At 40.8% G+C, this 23,285-nt stretch overlaps 1 pseudogene; it reads left to right on the forward strand.

Annotated features, from left to right (window-relative positions):
* The first annotated feature begins 1,419 nt into the window (after positions 1-1,419).
* Positions 1,420-15,994, forward strand: LOC144372141 (olfactory receptor 2W3-like; annotated as a pseudogene).
* The last annotated feature ends 7,291 nt before the right edge of the window (positions 15,995-23,285 follow it).

The raw sequence follows: 23,285 nt of genomic DNA on the forward strand, positions 1-23,285 counted from the left end.
AGTATGTGTTCTCTCATTTAGTCTACTTTTTCCAATAAAGGACTCAGCAAATAAAAGATATTTAAAACTCTGGTCTCATAATTTAAAAAGCTTTTTTCCAGGCCCATGTTTAGTTCAGATATTTTCTCCTTAAATATTTCATGACTTTTTATATATGTTGTGACAAAAGAAAAAATTGTGAGAGGTTTTGGATATAATTCTTAGGGTCAGAGAATGGAGGGGGTGAGAAAAATTACATCATCAACATCATCAAGTCTGAAGTGCTTAAGCTCTGAAACCAATCCCTAGCCCTTTTTATTTTTTATTTTGGTAGAGGGCCTCACTGTGTTTCTGAGGCTTAGTTTAAAATTTCAATTCTTATGCTATAGGCATTGAGATTACAGACACAAGCTACTATGCCCAGATCCTGTGTGTTTCCTGAAAACCTGATCCCAGGTCTTTGCCATGGTGAGGGCATCTTACCTTACTGTGGAACCATGGTACACTTCTCTGAGGTTTCCCAGGTGTGTGCCACAGGGTAGGCAACTCTGCCTGACGTGTGGAGCCTTTACACACTCTTCCCCTATCCTGGGTACCCTGCAAAGAAAAAAGAGCGTGGCTTCCAGCAGAGAACCTGGCTTCTCATCTGCTGTAAGAGTGAGATTTCAGTGATCCACATTGACCTGCCATGTGTCTCACCTCAGGGAAGACTCTGCAGGTTTCCCTGGTTGTGTTATACTTCCTGAAACATGCCACCATGGCATGAACTGTATTCATGTCATCTATGAATGGCTGTGATTTATAATTTAAGGTTTCAGTTGTAGTCTGCAGATACTACAAATTATATTTAACCAAAAATGAGTCCATCAAGTGGGAAAAAGGGTTGAGGATTGAATGATTTTTTTATCTCTTAGTAATTTTTATTTGGATAGTGTGTTGAGAGCCACAGCCAAAGGGGCCCCAACAAACTTCCAGCTGCCAGCAAACTTCTAGCTACCAGTTGATGATTGGCTCACAGAGGCCCCAGCAAACTTCTAGCTGCCAATTGATTGGCTCCTCTGTGGTGATGCTCATTGGGCTGTTTCCCTGCCCTTTCAGACCACGGAGCTGCTCATTGGGGGACTTTTTTGGCTCTGTCCATGCGACCCAGCCCATCAGCCTCAAGAGCAGGAGGAGTGGGGGAGGTGGAGAGGCTTGTGGGAAGCCGGTGGTGGCAGATGGGCTCTGAAGGTTTTCCTGGGGAGCTGTGTGGTTTGGTGTGTGTGTTCTAAAAATAAAGTTTGTTTCTTTTGACAAGTGGCTCCTGCATTGTGCCCAGCCAGACTGTGGCAATAGTGCTTTTTTGGTGGTCCACATTAAGGCCATTTTTGCTTTGACTTGGAACAATTTGATAGCATATTGTTGGAACATGCATGAGAACAATCTCTAGAGTAGAACCAAATGGCCTTTGACAAGTGTCAGAAGATGCCTGTGGCTCTACTTCAGGTTCTACCTAAAGCCTTCAACCAGATCTCCATTGTACAGTACATGCTGTGGAGAAAGCGATTTCTGCTCAGGGTAAGGTTTTCACTGGACTGTACTGGGTTAAACCTCACCCACACTCTAGTATTCTAGTGTCTTGGATCTTGTGTGGACATAGATAAGAGTTTCTTACATACTTGTGTCCAAATATTAAATGTATCAAACATGCTAAAGATGGGGTGATTGTCACTGCTATCTCTGTTACCAGCCTTTAGGAGTGCATCTCATACTGTTCATTTAGAAACAAATGGTCAAAAGACAGTGCTGTAGCACTTCTGTTTTCAATAAATGCAGCTTAAGCTACCAAATATGCACTTAGTCTTTGAAAAATAGTTTTGAAAGCTCCCCAGCAGTACTGAAAACTTTCATTCCACCTAATAAGACGTTTTGGAAATTGCCTACTTTGATATTTCTGATTAAATAGAAATATTGCATAGTGGTTTGTAACCACCTGATGCAGTCAGAATTTTTATGTGATAAATCCATTTGCTGAAGGCAAGAGTTGCCTGCTTGCTACTGCCCAGTGTGAAGCATATGAGTGAATGCAACTTTTCTGGGGTGGGGACATTCTCTGTAGAGTTCAGTCCTGGTGAGTACATCAGTGCAGAAATCAGACTTCTGGGAGGGCCATAGTATTTCTGTCAGGATGTGCCTACCACTTCTGGGCAATAGTGTTGGTATATAGCTGGCACGTGGATGGCCACCTTCTGATAGGTGAGTAGCTGAGCCAGTAGGAAGAGAATTAAAAGATCCTTTGATTAAATGAGAATTAAAAGATCCTTTGCTGTACTGATGACATAATTTGGATGCCAAAACCCATTACAAGTAATCCCTTGGGGCTTGAGACACATTTTATTTCACACATGAATTTTCCCACAAAATTTCATAGTGAGATGCTTTTGTGGAATTAACTGGGATGAATACAAAGAGATTTATTTCATGACATAGTGTCCTTGACATTTGGAAGACCTGCAACAGACTTAAATTTAAATACTTGTTATAATTATATGAAAAATTGTAAAATTCTCAAAATGCTTTTCAATCACCAGGTGTAGTGGTACACAGCTGAAATCTTATTTTGTCAGTATGCTGAGAAGGAGGATTGTGATTTCAAAACCAGCTTTGAGAAATAGAGTTTCTAAGCAACTCAATGAGTTGCATATGGATCAGGTTTTAATAAACTGATGGGTAGTTGGAACTGTCCATTATACCATTTCCTTCTTCAGATTCTCAGGCATGGTTTAGCAGTTCAAGAATGCTGTGAAATGTGCAAGTTCAATCAAAAGCAAGTATTGGATTTTAAAAAATAATAATATTGCAAAGGCCATGAGGGACAGTTCCTTCTCTGAGAACTCTCAGTAATTAATGTGAATTAATGACAAATTATTGTAGTATCATGTGATTTTACATAGAATGTTTTTACTTGCTAATAACTTAGTTATTGCAACATCCTGATACGTGAGGTTATCAGTCTAATCTGTTCTTTTCATTTTGGTTTGAAATGGCACTTAAAGAATAATTTACTGTTCTCAATTTATTTTTACAAATTTTTAAAGTTCATACCATAATTAAATATCTATTGCTGAATAAATACTCAGGATTCTACCTAATTAAACAAAAAATACATTTGTTCATCCAAGTTTAAAATAACTGAAGTTCATTTAAAAATTTTTGCTTATATATTAGGTAAAGATATATATATATACTCATTGCAAACATTTTTGAGTGCATAATTTTGTGCTATTAAGAGCACTCACATTGATGTACAACAATCACTACCATGGATTGTCTGAACACACTAAAACTCATGAAAATCTTTCTTCCCTTCCCATAGTCCCAGGAAACCACCTCTCCAATTCTTGTCTCTGTTGACACCTGTGGCTTATTAATGACTGGTTTCTTTCACAAAGTATCTCTTCAGTGTTCATCATTATTGTAGTCTATGTCTATTTATATTTACATTTTTGTAACCCCAGATAGTTTATCATTGGTTATATGTATCACATTTTTGTTTGTCATTCACCTGACAGTGATGTAGCACTCAAATAGCTGTTTTAGCATTTTGTTGTTGTTTCTTTGTGTGCACATCAGTGGTGGAAATGCTGAATCATTTATTAATTCAGTGACAATTTTTTTGAGGAATCAGTGTATTTTTCCACAGTGACATCACTGTTTGAAATTGCCACAAAGCTTTGCAAAGCTTTAAGTTACAACTCCTTGTCCAAATGCATTTTAATTTTTGAATCACAGTTTTTCTAGTGGATATGAAATGACTTCTCATTGTGGTTTTGACCTTTATTTCCCTGATGATGCAGAGCATGTTGTAATGTTTCTATTATCCACTTAGATATTCTACTTGGAGAAATTCAGACTTCAAGTTCTTTGCTAATTTTCTGCTTGCCTTTTTGATTCAGCTGTAGGTCTCCTTCATATTTGCATATTATTTCTAATCACATGTATGACTGTGAAAATATTTCTCCTCCTTTACAGGTACTGCCTCTTCTCTTTCTTTGTAGTGTCCATTGATGCAAAAAAAATTTTGATAAAGTCCAACTGATATTTTGCATGTTATTTGTATTTTGATGTCATATTCAAGAAGTCACTTCCTAGTACACTGTCAAATACAGTATTAGAAAAATTTCTCTTTTACTCTTTTATAGATAATGCTTCTCTTCTATCTCAGTTCTACCACCCTGCCTACCATTTCGTGACTCAGAACTTGGAACCTGGCTCTTGCCCACATCACACTGCTTGGTGCTCACCCTCGTCCTACTCTCTCAAGTGTTCTCTCCCTCCTGATTGCAAATGACATGTGGACTCCATCTTGCTAATTATTAATATTAGTTTTCTTTCAGATGTTTTAGGATCTTGGACTCAAGAAATATTTCTAATGAAAATACTTTCAATAGAACATTTCTCATTTATTGGTGATGTTTTTATGCTATTCTCATATAATAGCACAGATATTTGATTTCTGAGAATTTTTTTTCTTTTTCAGTATAGAATCTATTATTATTTTTATACATATTTCTATGAAGGTCTGTAAGCATCCATTAGTTCTCTTTTATTATTTCTCTCTTTTCTGTTTTATTTATTTGTTTTTATGTAGTGCTGAGGATCGAACCCAGGGCCTCACATGTGCTAGGCAAGTGCTCTATCACTGACCTCCAGCCTCAGCCACGCTTTTCTATTTTTTCTTAATGTCAATTATCTCATGCTGTTTCTTCTGGCTCATCTTCCTTTTGTTAGATTTTATCCAATTTGTTCTATAAAATTTTATTTCATATTTTTGCCAGTCATTATGATTTATTCTCCAATAGACTTTTCTCTTCATCTCTTAAAATTAAAAAGACATGGGGCTGGGATTGTGGCTCAGCAGAAGAGCATTCACCTAACATGTGTGAGGCCCTGTGTTCAATCCTCAGCAGCATATAAATATGAATAAATAAAATAAAGGGAAAAATTAAACAGACATGGTTTTTTGATTTAAGGACATCTGATTCTTCCCCAAAGTTGTGAAATTTGCTGTAAAGTGACCATTCTTTCAGTCAATTCCAACCCAGCAAATACACTTGTTTTTGGCTGTGTGATAGTGAGACTATCGTTTGTGTGTGTGTGTGTGTGTATGTGTGTGTGTGTGTGTGTGTGTGTGTGTGTGCATGCATGTGCACACAAGATTAATTGTTTTCATCTCTAGGTTTCATTATGTGAGCTTTACTCAAGTCTGTTAAACTTCAACTCTAACATAATACATAAGCCGAAAAATCACAGAAATTTGGGGAGTACCTGTCAAAATTGTCCAATGATCCACTTCATGAAGAACAAAATCCTCTATACGCCTCTGATCTGAATATTGTCAGGATGACAGATCCTTTTTCCACTTAGGCAAATGAATGGTCTTCTGTCACATGTGTTTTTTTTCTTTTATTGGTTGTTCAAAACTGTCACATGTTTTTTTGAAGGGCCCATAAACCTGTGGGTTTGGTGCATAAGCATCACAGAAGCACAGACACATAACAAATGCTGTTTGTGAAGAGCTTGGGCACAGCTGGGAATCTGAAGTGAACATGGGGATAAATATCATATATGGGATTGAGATTCTACAACACTCTGGAGATTGGATGAAGACCAAAAGGAGTCTAGATGGAGAAGAACAGTGAAAAGCCAGAGTATGAATTTCCTGACTAAATATGTGAGGTCTTGGCAGTAAAAATTCAACATGAATTTTAGAACAAAAAAAAATGTTTTCTGACTTAAGATGTGCTGCACCTGGAAGTCCTGAGAAAGCACCACTTGAGAAGAAAAAAACCATATTTCCTTACAGTGAATAATAAAAGTGAAATTCTGGAAATAAATCTTAATGAATAAATATGGAAGAAATAGATTCCACTGTGAACATTTTAAAAGTATTTTGTAATATGGACTTTTATTCGATGCATTTATATAAATTTTTTATGTCTCTGTTCTGGGAAAACAATTGCATATAATAATAATTTGTAAGTTCATTTATGGATATAAGACATTCTTTTTTTTTAAAGAGAGTGAGAGAGGAGAGACAGTGAGAGAGAGAGAATTTTTAATATTTATTTTTTAGTTCTCGGCGGACACAACATCTTTGTTGGTATGTGGTGCTGAGGATTGAACCCGGGCCGCACGCATGCCAGGTGAGCGCGCTACCGCTTGAGCCACATCCCCAGCCCATAAGACATTCTTATTCTACTGAAGTTAGAAAGATTTTATTCTGTACATTTTGAAGTTTCTTACAAAACAATTTTGTGATAATTTATCTCAGAAAATATTAATGTCTAAGGAAGAACTTGAGATTTCCTTTTCACAAAAGCATAAAACTGTTTCTACATTTCAGATGTATACATTGAATGGATAACACACAGCCTAATTTCACAAAGATATTTTCAAAATTGATTTAATAATCATTACTTAACATACTGATTCTTGTGGGTCACTTTATGGTGAACCATATTAAAGCTCTGTAGCATCTTATGATCAGTGTCAACTGATTTCATCTTGTTGCAGTTTTTTACATCACTAAGAGTTAGTCTTGTTGGGCACACTGTCACTCACATATACTTCCAGTGGTCCAAGAGGCTGGGGGAGAAGGATTGCACCCTTACACAGCCTTATCACCTTAGTGAGGCCCTGATCAACTTAGCGAGACCCATTGTCAAAATAAAAACCAAATGGTCTGGAAATGATCCTCAGTTGTTGTGCAATCCTGCTCAATCTCCAGTACAAAATAATAAAAAAATATATAAAAACAGATTTAGTGTTTTCTCTTTGTTTGCATTATTCTCATCTTCCTAATGACAATAATTGACAACCTATCCATGATCATTCTCATCCTCCTGGATATCCATCTCTTCCACATACTCCTCTATTCCCTAAGTTGTCTGTCTCCCATTGATCTACGTTACATCTCCACAAGTGTCCCCAAGATGGCTTTGGCTTTCCTATTTCACTGAATGTGGAGTTCAGTGTTTCTTCGTTAATAAGTGGAGAGACACTATTCCTGATATCTGTGGCTTTTTTTACTGTGTATTGAACTCAGGGGCACTTAGCCACTGAGCTACATCCGCAGCCCAATTTTGTTTTATTTAGAGACAAGGTCTCACTGACTAGCTTAGCACTTCAATGTTGCTGAGGCTGACTTTGAACTGGTGATACTCCCATCTCAGCCTCTGAAGCTTTCGAGATTACAAGCCTGCATGACTGCATCCTGTGAAAATGGGTCTTTTTATAAAGGGATTTATCAACTTCTGTGCTTGTTAAAGTTAAAGCATCATCCCAGGATTTCAGAAACTTACTTCCACACCATTCACAATCAAATCAAGCCTTTATTGAAACACACCAGTGGCTACTGACCAGATAATAAAGCTGTTCCCTTGGTCAGCCCTGAACAAGTGCAATGGCACTCCTTATAGGCCTGAAAAACAAAAAAGGGACCTTTTGGGGTCTAGCCAATGCAAGCAAGCCAGGTTACAGAAGCAGGGGAGTGCAGTCAGGTGGAAGAATGCTTACCCAATCACAATTAGTCCAGTCACCCAGTTACAGAAACAGAGCCCTGTTACCCTGGTTTCAGAAACGATGCCCCATTAGGTGGTTCTGTGTTTTTTGTTTTAAGAGAGAGAGAATTTTTTAATATTTATTTTTTAGTTTTTGGTGGACACAACATCATTATTTTATTTTTATGTGGTGCTGAGGATTGAACCCAAAGCTCCTTGCATGCCAAGTGAGCGTGTTACCGTTTAAGCCATATCTCCATCCCAAGATCTCTGTTCTTAAAGGTTTCTATAGCAAAAGGAAAAGAACATCTTGCCCTGCCATGACTCTTACAGTTGGCATGATGTTTTACAAAATGGAGTTAAAAAACAAAGTGGAGTCACTCTTGCTTTACTATCACATGCTCGCAATATATGCACTCCATATCTCTTGCTGCTGATTCAGGGCCATCAATCATTTTCTCTGCAATATTTGCACCATGCAGGCTTTGGCTTGAATAAACATCTAGGTCCAAAAGCACATGGTGTTTGTGAGCCTCACCCTTTACCTTAGGTTTGAACTAACTGGAATCACTTCTTCCTGTGGTCAAGTCTTTCTTGATCCCTGCTTTATATATTCATGGCAGGAAAGAAGGCCTACTCTGTATGGAGCACCCACTTCACTGTGGTGACTTTCTGCTAAGCACACTTTGCTAACTCTTACCCAGAGCCAAGATCCCTCTGGTCTTCAGTGGAGGGCAAAATTTTGACTATCTCTCATATCACCCTCACCCCAATGCTCAACTCCATCTTCTACAGCCTGAGAAACAAGGAGGGGTAGGAACCTGAACAGACAGACTCAGTGGATCTGTTTTATGTAGTGCATATAAACTTTCTGCCTCTTTTCCCAGGACTTAGCTGCAAGTCCATTCAGCAATATGTAGTAAATGAAAAGGTTTATTTCGTACCAAGAGTTTAGAGACTAAAATCAATCTAGAATATAAATACACTGCTGTGGTCTTTATAAAATTGTCTTATAAATATGTGTCATTTGAAATAAGACTTTAATTGTGCATTTTCCACTAAATATAAATGTGTTTATTTTCTGCTAACTTACTATCAATAAGAAGATTTTTTTCTTGGTCTTATTGAAACAAGATTGGAAATTGTCTACGTGGATGGGCACTTAGAATAAAATTTTATTCAATTTTTCTTCTTATATTTTTCTATTTATTATTTGTGCAAATTCAAAATAAAATAATCATTTTTTTCTGAATAATAACTCTAATCAAAAGCAGTAAATTTTGTATATTCTTCCTCTCATCTTATAAATCTAATCATTATCAGTTATTTTTCTTTTAATTTCAGAAAGTTATTATAGGATTCAGCAGAGAACTCATTTGGAATATTGAAGTCTTTGTTCTAAATATCACATGTCAAATTAATGCTACTTTATATGGGCTGATTCCTAAGGAAATAAACATCAGTGAGGACTAGGAAGTTCAAGCAGAGATCAAGGGTGAGGACTGGTGAGCCATAAGGTGTGCAAGCCAGGGTTCAGTCTAATGAGTGGAGTTAGGAATATGAAGCACTTTTTGTCATCCTCCTCACCCACCACACAGAATCCATTGACTTCCCACATGACCCCTATTCCTAGTGAATCCCACAATGTCTGCCAAACGAGGGTTTACTTTTTACTTGCCACATCTCATAGAGTGACTGAAATGGGTTATGGAAAGCAGTGATGCACCAAGAGTTTCAGTCATACTTAGCACATATTACAAGATGATGTTAATAATATTTAAACCTGAGAAAAAATTTCAGCTTATTTTACTAAATTTTTTCAGAATATTTCTAACTGAAAATGATTTGATATAATCTTCTCATAAGAATTATATGAATCTGCAAAATTTACAATTCTCAAGAAGTAATTTATGTTCAAATACTATGTAACTCTTGCTGGAAATGAATTTTGTATCATTCAGGGTTTAAACATTTAAAAAAGAATAAATAAAGAAACACACACACACACACACACACACACACACACACACATACACACACACACACATTTTTTGGCAGTATTGAGTACCCAAACCACAGACATGCACCTATAAGGCAAATTTCCCACCCTAAGTTATACTCTTATTTAAATTTAAATACAAAATGTATCTACAGGATCCAAAAGATTCTCACAGTATTTCTAACTTGTAAAATTTATACAAAATAGAGAATGTGTGCATGCTTCAGCCTAGCTATGTTTTATATCTTATCTTGAATTACAAAGTACACTTAATTTTTTCTTTAGTTTTAATGATTTCTACTCTTAATGGTTCATCTGTCTCTTTACAATAGCATTTTGAAGCCGAATCTTACTTACTTTTTATCTCTAAAATCTTTCAATAAACTTTAAATTTTATTTCCGTATCTCAATCTGTGAATATTCATCTCATAAGAAGAGTGCTCTCGTCCTTAGAATTCAAAATGTCTGATCTCAATACATCCCTGTTAGGTGTTCTTGCAATGATCATGTGAGCACTTCTATTTAGTTATAAGTACCTAGTGAAACATAATACCTAAGTTCCCAAGAACATTCTGTCTTTCATATGAGATGGTAAGCCTGTTGCAGATTCCACAGGGAAGTGTTCTGAAACAAGAGAGAAAGACTAGCTTCTCACATTGGATACTTCCATGGCCACTGCCACCAGAGCTTCATATGTCTCCTGGGAAAATGTTTCACTTCTCTGTTACATCTGCTGCTGCTGTCATAACTTATGTTTCTGAACTCAGTCCATCCTTTGGTCCCTTGGCAACAAGGAACCATGAGTTTGTCCAAGAAGTGTGTTTGCACCATGTGAGAAGGACAAAATAATATCTCTGTGTACAAAGCTGTACATAGAGAAAATGTGTGAGCCCTGCTGCTAAGCTGAACTCTGTAATAATGCTGTCCCCTGCTAAGATCCTCAGCATTCATGCATGATCAGATATAAAATGATGACTAGCCCAATGCAGCACAGCATACATAGCCTTGAAGCTCTCACAGGGCCCTCCTGGGATTGGAACTCTGTGAATGTGCAGAGGTCTGTGCACCAAGGCATCCCTGGGAAGGAGAGTACAAGGGGGTAGGAGGTAAAACACAGAATTCAGATATGAAAATGCATGGGAATGTGCTATGGGGGGAATGTCTGTTCTTTCCAAAACTCATGTATCATAATCATCACCTTGTGTTGATGGTTTTAAGAGGTAAAACTTATGGAAAGTGACTATCATGTCATGAATGTAGGGACTCTTCAATTGAATCAAGACCTTTGAAAAATGGTTCCTAGTGAGTTTGTTCACCCTCCACCAAGTTAAGACACAGAAGAAGGCACCATGTTAAACAAGAAGGCAGCCCTCACCAGACACTGAATCTGAAGGAATAGGTTTACATTTTATATACACTTTCTACCTTAAGGTATCTTGGTATCGCAGATTGAATGCACTAAGGTACAATCTCTGCTGTTCTTGTCAGTTTCTTTCCCTGAAAAGGCCCTGAAGGATACTGTATTAATCAGAGGTGCTGAGTGCAGGCCCTGACCTCATTCCTACTGCAAATGGTGGAGGCAATCAGAACCCTGGTGCACTGTTTTTTTTACACACCCATCTCTTTGGGGAACATTTGCATCTCTCTGAACTTAGTTTGCTTGAAAGCAACTGTCAGCACTGTGCCCGTAATATCAGTAATGGCACCACTGAAACAACATGCAGACTGAACTCTTCTAATACCCACTTAAGTTAGACCTCAGATGCCAGAAGAAAAACAAACAACTCTATCAGCAATTTTCCCAGGAGGTCATAGAATCAGCCTGCTGTCTTTAAGACTCTATGTTTTGTTCTTAACATCTTTTTTATGGAACTGTCAACAATTTTTAAGGATTTGGGCAGATTTATCTCCAAAATTTATGAGGCTTTGGTATGAGGTGTCTCCTACCAAGCTCTTTCATGAGAAAAGATTCTTATAAACCAATGAAAATGTTTGAAGATGGAATGAAGCACACAATTGTGAACAGTTCATTATAGCAAATGGATTAAAAACATCAATGAAGAGAGAATTATTTTCTAAAATGCTTCTATAAAATGCAAAAGTTGTCCTGCTAAATGATGAAGCTGGAGCCCCAGCACCAGTCACACATTAAATATGCAGTCATTCATGGTCAAGAAATATAGAAAAAGAAAGTTCAACCTATCTAACAATTAGAGATATGCAAATTAAAACTACCTTGCCATTCCATCTCACTCCAGTCAGGAGAGCAATTACCAGGAATACAAGTTACAGTTAATATTGATGAGAATGTGGGGAAAAGATTCACTCTTACATTGCTGGTGGGACTACAGATTGGTGCAACCATTCTGGAAACGAGTGTGAAGATTCCTCAGACAACTTGGAAGAGAAACACCATTTGACCCAATTATTCCACTCCTCAATTTATAACTAAAAGGAATTAAAATCAGCAAAGTACAGTAGGTCAGTCATATCAATGTTTATAGCAGCTCAATTCATGGTAGCTCTTGTGCCCTTCAGAGATGAATGGATAAAGAAAATGTCACACACACCCACAGACAAACACACACACACACACACACACACACACAAACAAACAAACACACACACGGGAGGGTGGGGAGGAAAAAATAAAAGTCCATTGGATTAGACAAAGGGAAATTATGGGAAGGGAGGGAGGGGGCATAGAAAGGAGAGTAGACTGAATGGGACAAAATATTTCTATGTTAATATATGACTACAGACCAGGGTAAGTTTACATCATGTACAACCAAAAGCCTGGTTCCTAATCAGTTATACTCCATGCATGTATAATATGTCAAAATGTACTCTAGTGTCACGTATATCAAAAAAAGAACACATTTTTAAAAATGAAAAAAAAACAATACACTCATGAAGCACACATAGATGCAAATACTGAAATTACTAAATTTCTCAGAGCAACATGAAAAAAAGGAAATTTTGATGATCTTGGGAGAGAAAAAGATGTCTTAGAAATTATACTGAAGGAACAATCAGAAACATTCATTTTAATTTTTTTTTAATTTTAATTTTCTGGCATGAAGTATAAACCTTATGGGCACTTAACCACTGATCCACATGCCCAGCTCTTCTTTCTATTTGATTTAGAATAAGGTCAAATGTATGCTAGGAGGTTATGTAGGCAATAGTAGCAGAAAGGGAAATAGAACAGAGAGCAAGGACAGAGGGACAGCTGGGCAGCAGCACTGAGGGGGTCACTCCAAGGAGGTATTACCACAGCCCTCAGGCTCTGGAACATTCTGTACAGACTGAGGAGCAGGTTCCGCCCTTGAGGGAGCCTGCCCGGGTCATCAGGGCAGCAACAGAGACAAGAGGGCTCCGGAAGCTCAGGCCCCTGGCAAGTGTGTAGGGAGGAGTGAGGACTCAGACTCTGGATCAAGGGAGAGGCCAGTGGGTGTGGCATGAGGCCATGTCTTTTCTGGAGCTCCCACAGTGGGTTCAGGTTGAGCAGAGAGCAGAGAGGAGGAGCCCAGGGTGGAGAGTGGACAATGGTGAATGAGAACAGCTGGGGCTTCCGTGGCTTTAGCAAAATACCCCAAACAACTAGGAACCCTTGAGGCCTGGGCACATCAGCACAACTGAGTGCTGTTTAGGAACAAGCTGGGACCTACTGAATCATCTGTCTAACCCCTGGCTCAGGGGCTGTGGCATAGTAGACTCTCAGCAGATCTGCTGAGTAACTGGACCAAGCACTAGCCTCTGAAGGAAATAAGTACCATGGATGTCAGGGGCAGCAGGCACCATGGCCCTAAGTGCTGGATCTGCCCTCTTTACCAGCACCCTCCCTGCAACCAGCTCCCTAAATCCCTAAATCACTAGGAGAGGGATTTCTAGAAAAAAAACAGAATTCACAGCTCAGGGTGGACTTGGAGGTCAGCTGCCCAGCGTGTGGTGGTCAGGGCACCCCAGGAAGCTGTCTCCTGCGCAGTCAGCACAAATGCAATAGCTTCTCTTGGTAAAGCTGTGGGACGAACGGGAGGCAGTCAGTGTCCGGGTCCAGCGGTGATCACAGGTCCCACTGTTCCATGGTCTACAGAAGCAAGAATTGCTCCTTCCCCCCGTCCAAGCTCTGGGGTGGGCACGTCACAGGTGTAAGTGGGTGTTATTTGAAGTTGTCCCCCTCAGACTCAGAGTCTGAGCCATGACCTAATGGAGTACAACTATATGACTACTGTTTACTTCCCACGTTGGAAATTGCATAAGATAATGGTGAATGTGTTACCATAGAAAATGTCTCATTTTTATATTATTTTTAACTTGATTTTATGGTAGATTTTTTAATATTTTATCTGACATCAGAATAATATCGATGCTGGGTGAAGAGGGTGAGGGGCTCCCTAGGGTTGAGGAACAAGGGTGCTCCTCTGAGCACTTCTCTGCCTCCTCCAGGTGAAGTTCAATGTGCAGGGTGCATTTTGGGGGGGGGTATTTGCTAGGTCAGTTCCTCTCCACTATGAGGGGAGAGTCACAGGTGTCAGGACTTGCCACAGACCAGCTGCAGCAAAATAACCGGGGGATGATGAGCAACTTGTGTAGATTGATACAGCAGGAGTGGGAGCCGTTTATTGTAGGACAGGAGGGGTATTTATACATTCCACACAGCTTATCTTAATTAGCATAAACTAGATACAGCAGTCAACCAATAAGGAATCTCCACACTTAATGGCTCACTGGCGTTACTTCACAAACCACTCCCTCTGGCAAAATGCCAGGCGCCATCCAGACTTGTTTACAGACTCTAACAAGGATTGTTGGTGCTCCCAGGAGCCTGTGTTTCCTTTTGGGAGTCCGAAGCCTGAGCAGGTAACCTCTACACACGTACCAGAGGCTTAGAATCCTGTCCCCATTGCTTAATTGAGGAGGACACATGTCTCCCACCACAGGGGTGTCTGAGGTCATAGTACAGTGCCAGGCTTTCCGATTTCCTCTCCTGCAGTGATGATGCCTGCTGCAGTTTTGCTTTGGTTTCCATTTCTCTTCTTTACAACTGGCACAATGCATGGTCTCTGTTGGTGGAAATGTTGATACATTTTAAAGTTTTTATAAGTATTTTGTATATTTTATATTAGTAAGTGATAAAATGTCATAATAACTGCACAGATGTTATGCATTCATGACATCCTAGATTTGTGTTAAAAAATTATATATTTAGTCACATGTTTTGTCTTTGATTTTATCAAATGGTTGCAAGTCTCTAAGCATTTTAATTTACTAAAAAAAGATTTCTGTATGAGTGTGCCCTTGTATTTGAAACCCATGATGTTGAAAGATCAGCTGCATATGGTGTTTCCTAAATTTCATCAGGTGGTTGTTTGGAGTCTTCTTTTGTGCCTCTGATTTTGAAAGGAGCTCAGAAACTTGTGGCTTGTGAGAGAAGCAAAGGTTGGAACTTGGCAGATGTGGGTCTTGCCTCTCTGGAATGATAGCGTACCAGGTGTGAATAAAGATGAGGATGTCAGCCACATTTCCTGTGTGCAGACCACCTCTGCCTCTCTACAGATGACATTTGCTTAGCACATGGGTGCCTGTTTCTTTTTCTGGAAGTTGTAGATAATAATAATAGCCATAGCAGAGCCTCCACACCACTGTTTATTTATTGTGAGTAAATAAACCCATATTTGCTTCTTTAAACCTGGCTAGGATCCATACTCCAGCATCAGCCATTGTCATTACTGGTGTTGACACCTCTCCTCAAGTGCAGTAGAGATGGGTGAGAACAATGGTTACACCCCAGGGCCACTTCCCCCTCCTGGGTTTTTCTGACTACCCTCTACCTTGAAAGGGTCGGCTTTGTGGTCCTCCTGGTAGCCTACCTGCTGACTCTAATGGGCCACACACCATCATCCTGTTGTCGCAGCTGAATCCCCACCTCCACACACCTGTATATTTCTTTCCCATCTCCCCGTCCTTCCTGGACCTCAGCTTCACCACCAGCTCCATCCCCAGCTGCTCCACAACCTGAGCGGCCATGACACTCAGCCATGGAGGTTGCAAAGTCCAGCGATTCCTGTTCCTGGGCCTTCATGGAGTGGAGTGACTGCTGGTGGCCATCATGGCCTATGACAGGTTTGTGGCCATCTGCAAGTTTCTGCACTATGTGACTATTATGCAGCCACAACTCTGCCTCGTCTTACCTTGGCTCTGTGGTGGCCAACTCTTTGATCATATCCCCAATGACGTTGCACAACAAGGTGAACCACTTCCTGTCCTGTGTGAGATGCCCACCTGGATCCGCTTGGCCTACATCAGCACTGGTGTGGGGGGCATCGCCTTCATCCTGGCCATGGGCATCTCGCTCTCTCCCTTGGTCTTCATCTTGGTCTTCTATGGCCACATCATCAGAGCTGTGTTCAGATTCCAGTCATCCTCAGGAAGACAGAAAATCTTCAACCCCTGTTTTTGGCAACTGTCCTAGCTGGTGACCTAATGCTGGGTTCACAAAATCTGACTCTTCCAATAACTCAACAAAACAAAAGAGAAAGCATTCATCCATACAGAAGAACCATTTTCAATATTCCAGAGATGGCTCTGTGACATTAAGGATCCTTGGAAAGTGAGGGAACTGCTGGTCTTCTTTAAATGCATATAGGGAATACACAAGGGTAGGTTCTAATGGAACATTCAATCACAAAAAGGGCAAAAGAGTAGGATTACAATAGAGCAGTTGAGTGTGCCTCAACCTATTGGGTGACTACACCTGAAGACACGTTTTGCTATCCAGGCTGGGACAACACCCCAAGTCACTACAAAATGTAGTGATTGGTTAGAGCCTGTTGCTTCAGGACTGGAAGGTGTGATTATTCAGATTGGCATATATATATATATTAAAAAGGCGACTGAGGAATTGTATCTTTCAGCCACTGGATTCTTGGACCCAGGTCATCATGCCCTATTATTGAAACACAAAAAGAATTAGTAGAATACATTATTTCAATAACATAACTTTAGAAAATCCAGGTTATTATTATTACTCTATCACACTCATCAGAAGATTCTTAATATTTTTTTTCCATTTTATTGAGAAGCATTGTGTTTGGCGATAGTAACATAGACATATTTATTTAGCATGGCATTTAAGCCTTTCCACAAACCATAGGGCAGAGCGCTAATTTGCAATATTCATTACAGTGGATTATAGAGCATTTTAACTTAGTTTCAATCCTTCTATCTGCACTTATCTGTAAATTATTAAGAAAATCTACATGTTGTATATTGAGACATAGCCATAAAGCCTGTAATTGTAGGAAAAAGGAATAATATAAAGTAGTCACTTCAAGGATCATGAGACCAGAAGCTGGATTAGGTCTGGTTAATTGGCATGCACCTGTTTCAAACCTGAACATTAACTTCAGCATTTTATAGTTCTGAAATTCATCTGGCAATAACTAGTGTATAATAAGTTGTGTTCATACAAGCTACAGGATATTCATCATCCTTTCTCTTAATTCTCACATTTAAGGAGTCTATTAGGTCTGTCAGTGAAGTAAATAATCTGAAGGTTGCAGACAAATATCAAAACATCCTTTTGAGTGCCATCTCACTGAGGGTTAGTGTATTACCAATCAACCTCCAGGTGTTATGGCATCCTTGTATAATCATCTTTGTCAATTCTGGGAGACCACTCTAACATATGCTCATTATTTCTAGACATTCTATGTTGCACTGGCAAGATATCTGCACAATCGGTCTACTTAGGAAAGGTGCCAATTTCTATTGTAGAATGATTAGGGCAACAATACCTTCTTGGATCTGTTATGTAAATAACTGGCCTGTATTGGAAAAATCTGTTTTAATTATCTTTCTGACAACTGTGCAGATATATAGTCTCAATTCCTGAAGACCAGAATAATTTGCTGGTTTAGTTTTCTTATATGCTGTCCTTTTCTGTAAAGATACTTGCAGAGAGTCTGTTTACCATAGGATCAACATATAAGTATAACTGACCATTATAAGCCATACAATTGATCTAGTTACATGGGTGGACTTTTCCAGTCCACACTGCAAAGCGTATTAAAGGTGGACCTGAGAAATGGGTCCATAGGACTTTGGTCATAATTTTTACTTACCTGACAAGCCTGTGAAGCTTCAGGGCTCTAAATTTTGTAGCTGATAATTTTCCTTTCTGTGTCAGGCTTTTCAATCATTATCATGATGACAGGTGTAACCTCTCCTGCAAAATCTGATTACTTTACTAAACATATTCAGTAGAAGTAAGACTCCCAGCATCACAGTTAAGAAAATTTTTTAAAAACTTTTTAAGATCTAGTGCATCCTATGTGGTTCTTTTCCCCCCTTTTCTTTATTTAATAAAATTGAGTAAAGGCCTGGCATCAGCCATAGTATCATCAGCTAGGTTATAAACAAAAGTACAAGTATTTAAATACTAAGAAAAGATTTGTCATCATTAATTTTGACAAAAGTTATTTAAAGGGTCTATGACAAAAAAGAAATTCATTTTGTATCTGATGTAAGATTTAATTTTACTTTAATAGAATTACCAAAAATAGGGCTGGGGATGTGGCTCAAGCGGTAGCGCGCTCGCCTGGCATGCGTGCGCCCCAGGTTCGATCCTCAGCACCACATACCAACAAAGATGTTGTGTCCGCCGAGAACTAAAAAAAAGTAAATATTAAAAATTCTCTCTCTCTCTCCCTCTATTACTCTCTCTTAAAAAAAAAGAATTACCAAAAATAAATACAGTAAGTTGTATATAAAATTTGTACCTTGAATTTAGTTCTAGATAAACTTAAATAGTTATTGCAATTTGGAATGAAGTAAGACAAGTTTTATAACTTAGGAGTGGCGATCCTTCTTAGGGGCATGAGGAAAATATAAACATCTATCTAAAATACAAAGTCCATATGTTAAATAAGCCTAGAGTAGATATTTTGGGTTTTACCATTAATAAAAGAAATGAAATAGAGAAATCAATAGTCTTTTTTCTATGAACACTTTAAGTCCTATATCCCCCTCTTCTCGAGGACTCATAATTTCTAAAGAACCTCTCTCTCTCTTGCCACATCTGCCAAAGGCCCAATCCCAACATAAAACTTCACCACTTGCCTTCCCAGTCCATGAAGCTTGAGGCCATTTGCCTGCATCTGACTGGCAGATGGACTTCACCCACATGCCCACAGTAAGGAGATTGAAATATCTTCTGGTCTTTCTGTGAGGAGCTGCCCATCTGGGAATGAGTTAACTGGAGCTGCCTGCTCCTGCAGGGCTCCTTTTAGGACACGTGCCTGTTTAGTCAGGTCAGTGCCTTGAGGAACATAGCTCTGATTTTCATTGTAGCTCTTCCTTGTAATGTTCTCTTGATAATGGGATGTTATTCTGTCCTTGGGAAACTTGGCGGTACATTGTAAGGAGCTCATAAGTAAACTATTCTTTGCTGTGTTTCTGTTTATGATATCTTAAAATATACCATATGGTGCACAAATGTTCTTTAGTGTGAAAACTGTATAAATATGCAGCACGGCTGAATAAAGTTGCAGTTGCTTCACCTTGAGTGTGGCTTCTGTCCTTCCACTCCCCAAGCCTCTTTTACAGGACTTCGTGGTTTCTAGCGCACCATTTCTTTCTAGAAACTTTCAGCAGCTGGACAGAGGCTAATAAGAGGGCCCAAGCAGTAGCTGACACCTTAATAGAAAAAAAAATCATTCCCCACTTGGGGTCACCTTGCTCGCCACAGACTGATAATGGCCTGGAATTTACATTTCAAATCTCCCAAATTATTTCAAAGGCCCTAAACATTCCTGGGCACTTTTACATTCCCCATCTTCAGTTGTCTGGAAAGGTGGAACAAACTAACCCCTAAAATCAACCTGGACTAAGCTGTCAGTAGAATTACATTTAGACAGGCTTAAACTCCTCCCTTGGGCCCCACTAGGGTGACAGAGTCCCCACTCCGGGAGACAGACTCCTCTTCTCTCCTCCCCACACCTCCTCCTCTTTACTAACCTCAGAATGGAAGGGGCCATTCAGGGTTGTCTTACCTACCCCTCTGTGGCCTAACTCCAGGGCATTCCACACTGGATTCACAACTCCCATCTCAAACTGTTCACCTCATCTCACTCTATGGCAACCCCCTCTATCTTTGGCATTTCCAAAATTTGGCTTTTCAACCTTCCAAAGTTTCTAGCGGATTCCTAATGGAGGCTCTTGTCAGACAGAGTAAGCCAGGCTACTGCAAAGGACAAAAAAAAAAGGATTGCTCTTCCCCCTCTACCCCCATGGCAGTACTTTGTACTTACCCTCTAGCCAGACCCAGTGTCTCCTAAACCAAATCTAGCTAATTTCCCAGAGGGTCCTAGGGCTTGCTCTTCCCAGGGTTCATTTGCTGCCTATAGCCATGTCCCAGAGGAATGCTATGATCAGCCAACCCTCTGCAAATGAGATCGGGCTAGGTATTGAACAGGACAGTCAAATTTTAAAGCTAGACTATCTCAATGTCCGTGGCCAGATCAAGTCACTCTCAAGACATATTGCTAGACTTTCCAGACTGACTTGGGAATGTCACATGAGGGTGGGGTGCAGGATCAGTCTCACTAGGAACACCTTTTTCCTGAGCTGCCCCAAGTACTTCCTAATATGTTCTTCCCTATAAGGTGACCGAGCCCTAAATCTATCAATCAGATGGGAACCCTGATGTAAGGACAGTTTCTTAATTCAGATAGTTAACACCCCTCACCATCTGCTAAACCTTACTAAGTCTTCCTGGCCCAGGGGTGTTGGATGTGCCTAAAGGCTGGGTTTTCTCATTGAATAGCAGGTCCTCTAGGCCTGAACAGCTCATTGGTTCTCCATGAGACCTCCCCAGACTCCATTGACATTTCACCTGAGCTTTCAGGAGTACCCCTCTTCCAATTTGTCCAGTAGATTTTAACTCAGTGGGGAATATGTCCTCTGGGGACTTGCAAAAATGTCAATGTGGACAGATCATCTCATACACAGTGTCTCAAACACTGCTCACCAGTCCCCAAGGCCTCCTTCCTGTGCAGGACAGCTATATATTGTTGCCTGCCCCCCAGATGGAAGGGTCTATGTGCTGTAGTTCTCTTATTGCCATCTACAGTCATTGTCTCAGGAATGGGGAAGTCCCTACCCCTCTAATGAGTCACATGAGCCCTTGACACAATTGGCTGTTTAATTTTTTCCCCTAGTATCTGCTCTGGGGATACAGCAGGCCCAGCCTCAGGAACACTGGGAATAACCATGTTCATTACCTATGTTCCTCAGCTCCCCTATCAGCTAATAGGGGACATTCAACAGGTAGCCAAGTCTATACTAATCCTACAGACTCAATTGGACTCCTTAGCCACTTTTGTCAAACAAAACTGCCATGGACTGGACCTATTAACTGCCGAGAGAAGAGACCTCTGCCTATACCTACAGAGGGAGTGGTGTTTTTACGTCAGCCAGTCAGGGGTAGTAAAGGACAGGATCAAACAGCTCCAAGAGCAGCTAGATAAGGGGAGACAGCATCTAGGACAACAGTCCCCTGGGGAGCATTCAGTCAAGTATGGCCTTGGCTCCTCCCCCTCACAGAACCCCTATTATCCTCTATGTTTCTCCTAATAGGACTGTTAGACCAGGACGCAAGAAAAGACCACTGACTCCAATTAAAATCAAATTAAAGCAAGCTTATTATTTCGACCGGCCGGGCTGCCTTTTCCTCCCAAAACGGCAGGAACAAGACAGCAGCCCCAGCTTTCCTGCAGCCCAGCTTTATAGCCCAGAAAGTTACACAAAAAAGGGGGTTACAGATAACAGAACTCTGACAAGCATCACACTAATGGTAGTTTACAATTTTTGCTGGCCCCAACATCAGAATTTAGGAGGACCATTAGAGCCTCAGAGAGGGTCGTTGTCTGGCCAGGGAAGGCCAATATTTGTGAGGTGTCACTACAGTTTCAGAGAGGGCTGCTATCTGGTCAGAGAGCCAGGCATGGGTGAGTTCAAGGCACGGGCAGGCATTCCAAGCAGGTTCAGAGTTTGCAGTAATTTATAGTAAAGCCCAAATTAGCTTTTCATGGCTTTGTGGTGAGAGGGCTCCCAATTTAATAAAAGATCAGGTTGGGTCTATCACATTGTCCCCACCCTCAGTATGGATAAAAACAAAAAGGGAGAAATGTTGGCATCAGATGCACCACTTTAGGAGGAGCCATTTTCTCTGCAGACCCGGAGGCAATGCTGCTTAGCCTCCCTTAAGAACATGTGCCTGCTAAAGGGTTGTCCTCACTCCAGCAGATGACATAGCCCCTAAGCATGTTGGTGACATTCCTCTTGCAGGCTATAAAGCTGCCCTGTGAGTGTGCACAGGCTGCTGCTCTTCTCAAAGGTACAATCTTTTTGGTTTACTCCAGGCTCTGCCCATAAATTGTGAGAGACCAACCTTGCACTTGACTGAGTTAACTCCCTTGCTGGGCAATGTGGGGTCAGGCACCCATCCTGCTAGTCCAGTGCCTGGGCATGTCTTCCTACAGCCCCATGGGTGGAGCTACACTCACCTGTTCCTTTGTAATATAAGCCCTTGTGCTGTTTAAGATACAATGTTCCATGGAAGTGCCTTGTGTGTGTCCCCTTCTCTTACTGTGCCCTTGGGTGTGGCCTACCCAGGTGTCAGTCAACCTGCTGACAGTGGACATCAGGAAGATAGACTCAGCCTCCTGAAACCTGACCCCTGGCCTCATTTGAATAGCTTCCCAATAAAAGGGGTCAGCGCATGCTCTATCTCTCTCTTCCTGTGGATCCTTAAAGTCAGAGGAACCATCACAGTGACCCCAAAGAAAAAGGCATTTGTGTCTTGTGTGTGGTAATTTTGTGCAGCCCAGTTCACCTGGAGTGACCCCTGAGCCTTTTAGTTGTGAACACAAACTCAGCAATCAATCTCTCCAGTGGGATTCAGGTGCACTGTGTGGTCCTTGGACTTTGTGTGAGTGTCCTTTCACTAGTAGGGACAGAGGGATGCCAAGATGTAAGGCCAAGGCAGGTAGCAGTGAAGCCAGAATTAGACAGGCATCGGGGTAGATAGGTAAATTGAGTCAGGTGGCATCAAGGAGGCCAATTTGAGTGTGTCCAGAAAGTTGGAGGCTGTCCCCTGAGGGATGGCAATGCCCTCAGAGCCCTTCCCCCACCCTATCAAGGTAACACAGGAAGGAGGGATGAGGGCGAGAGAGCAGGAGCACAGAGCAAGCCTAAGTCCTTCAAAACAGCACAACGCCCTCCTTCTTGGGACACCAGGATTCCAGCCCTGGCCCCCTTGGCCCTCCTGGTGATAGAACAAGTTGCCTGTGAGGAGTTGTGCTTCCTCACGTGTTCAGACATCACATCAGGGAACCTCTCCAAGGCAGGCATGTGAAGTGGAGTTCATGTTAACAAAAGTAACCTTCAGACTTCTCCCAAGAGGGAGAGGGGGCCATGGCTGGTTTCTTGGGATCCCAAGAAGGGGGTGTTCTGCCTGTTTTTATAGGTCTTAGGTTTTCTTTGTTCCCAGACTCTCTCCCCTGGTCTCTCCTTCCTGTGTACATGACGAGGCCCAGGAGATTGTCCATGAGGTGGCCAAAATGTGAGGACCAGATGGACAGGAAAGGGCGGGATGGAGCAGCGCAGGACATGTTAATGAACAACTTCCCAGCTCCCTGCAGGGAGGGGCAATTCCTGGGGCAGGTTACCTTCCCAACAGGTGGGAGCAGGGGCAGGTTATC

The sequence above is a fragment of the Ictidomys tridecemlineatus genome, chromosome Y, assembly GCF_052094955.1.
Source record: "Ictidomys tridecemlineatus isolate mIctTri1 chromosome Y, mIctTri1.hap1, whole genome shotgun sequence".
NCBI lineage: Eukaryota > Metazoa > Chordata > Mammalia > Rodentia > Sciuridae > Ictidomys > Ictidomys tridecemlineatus.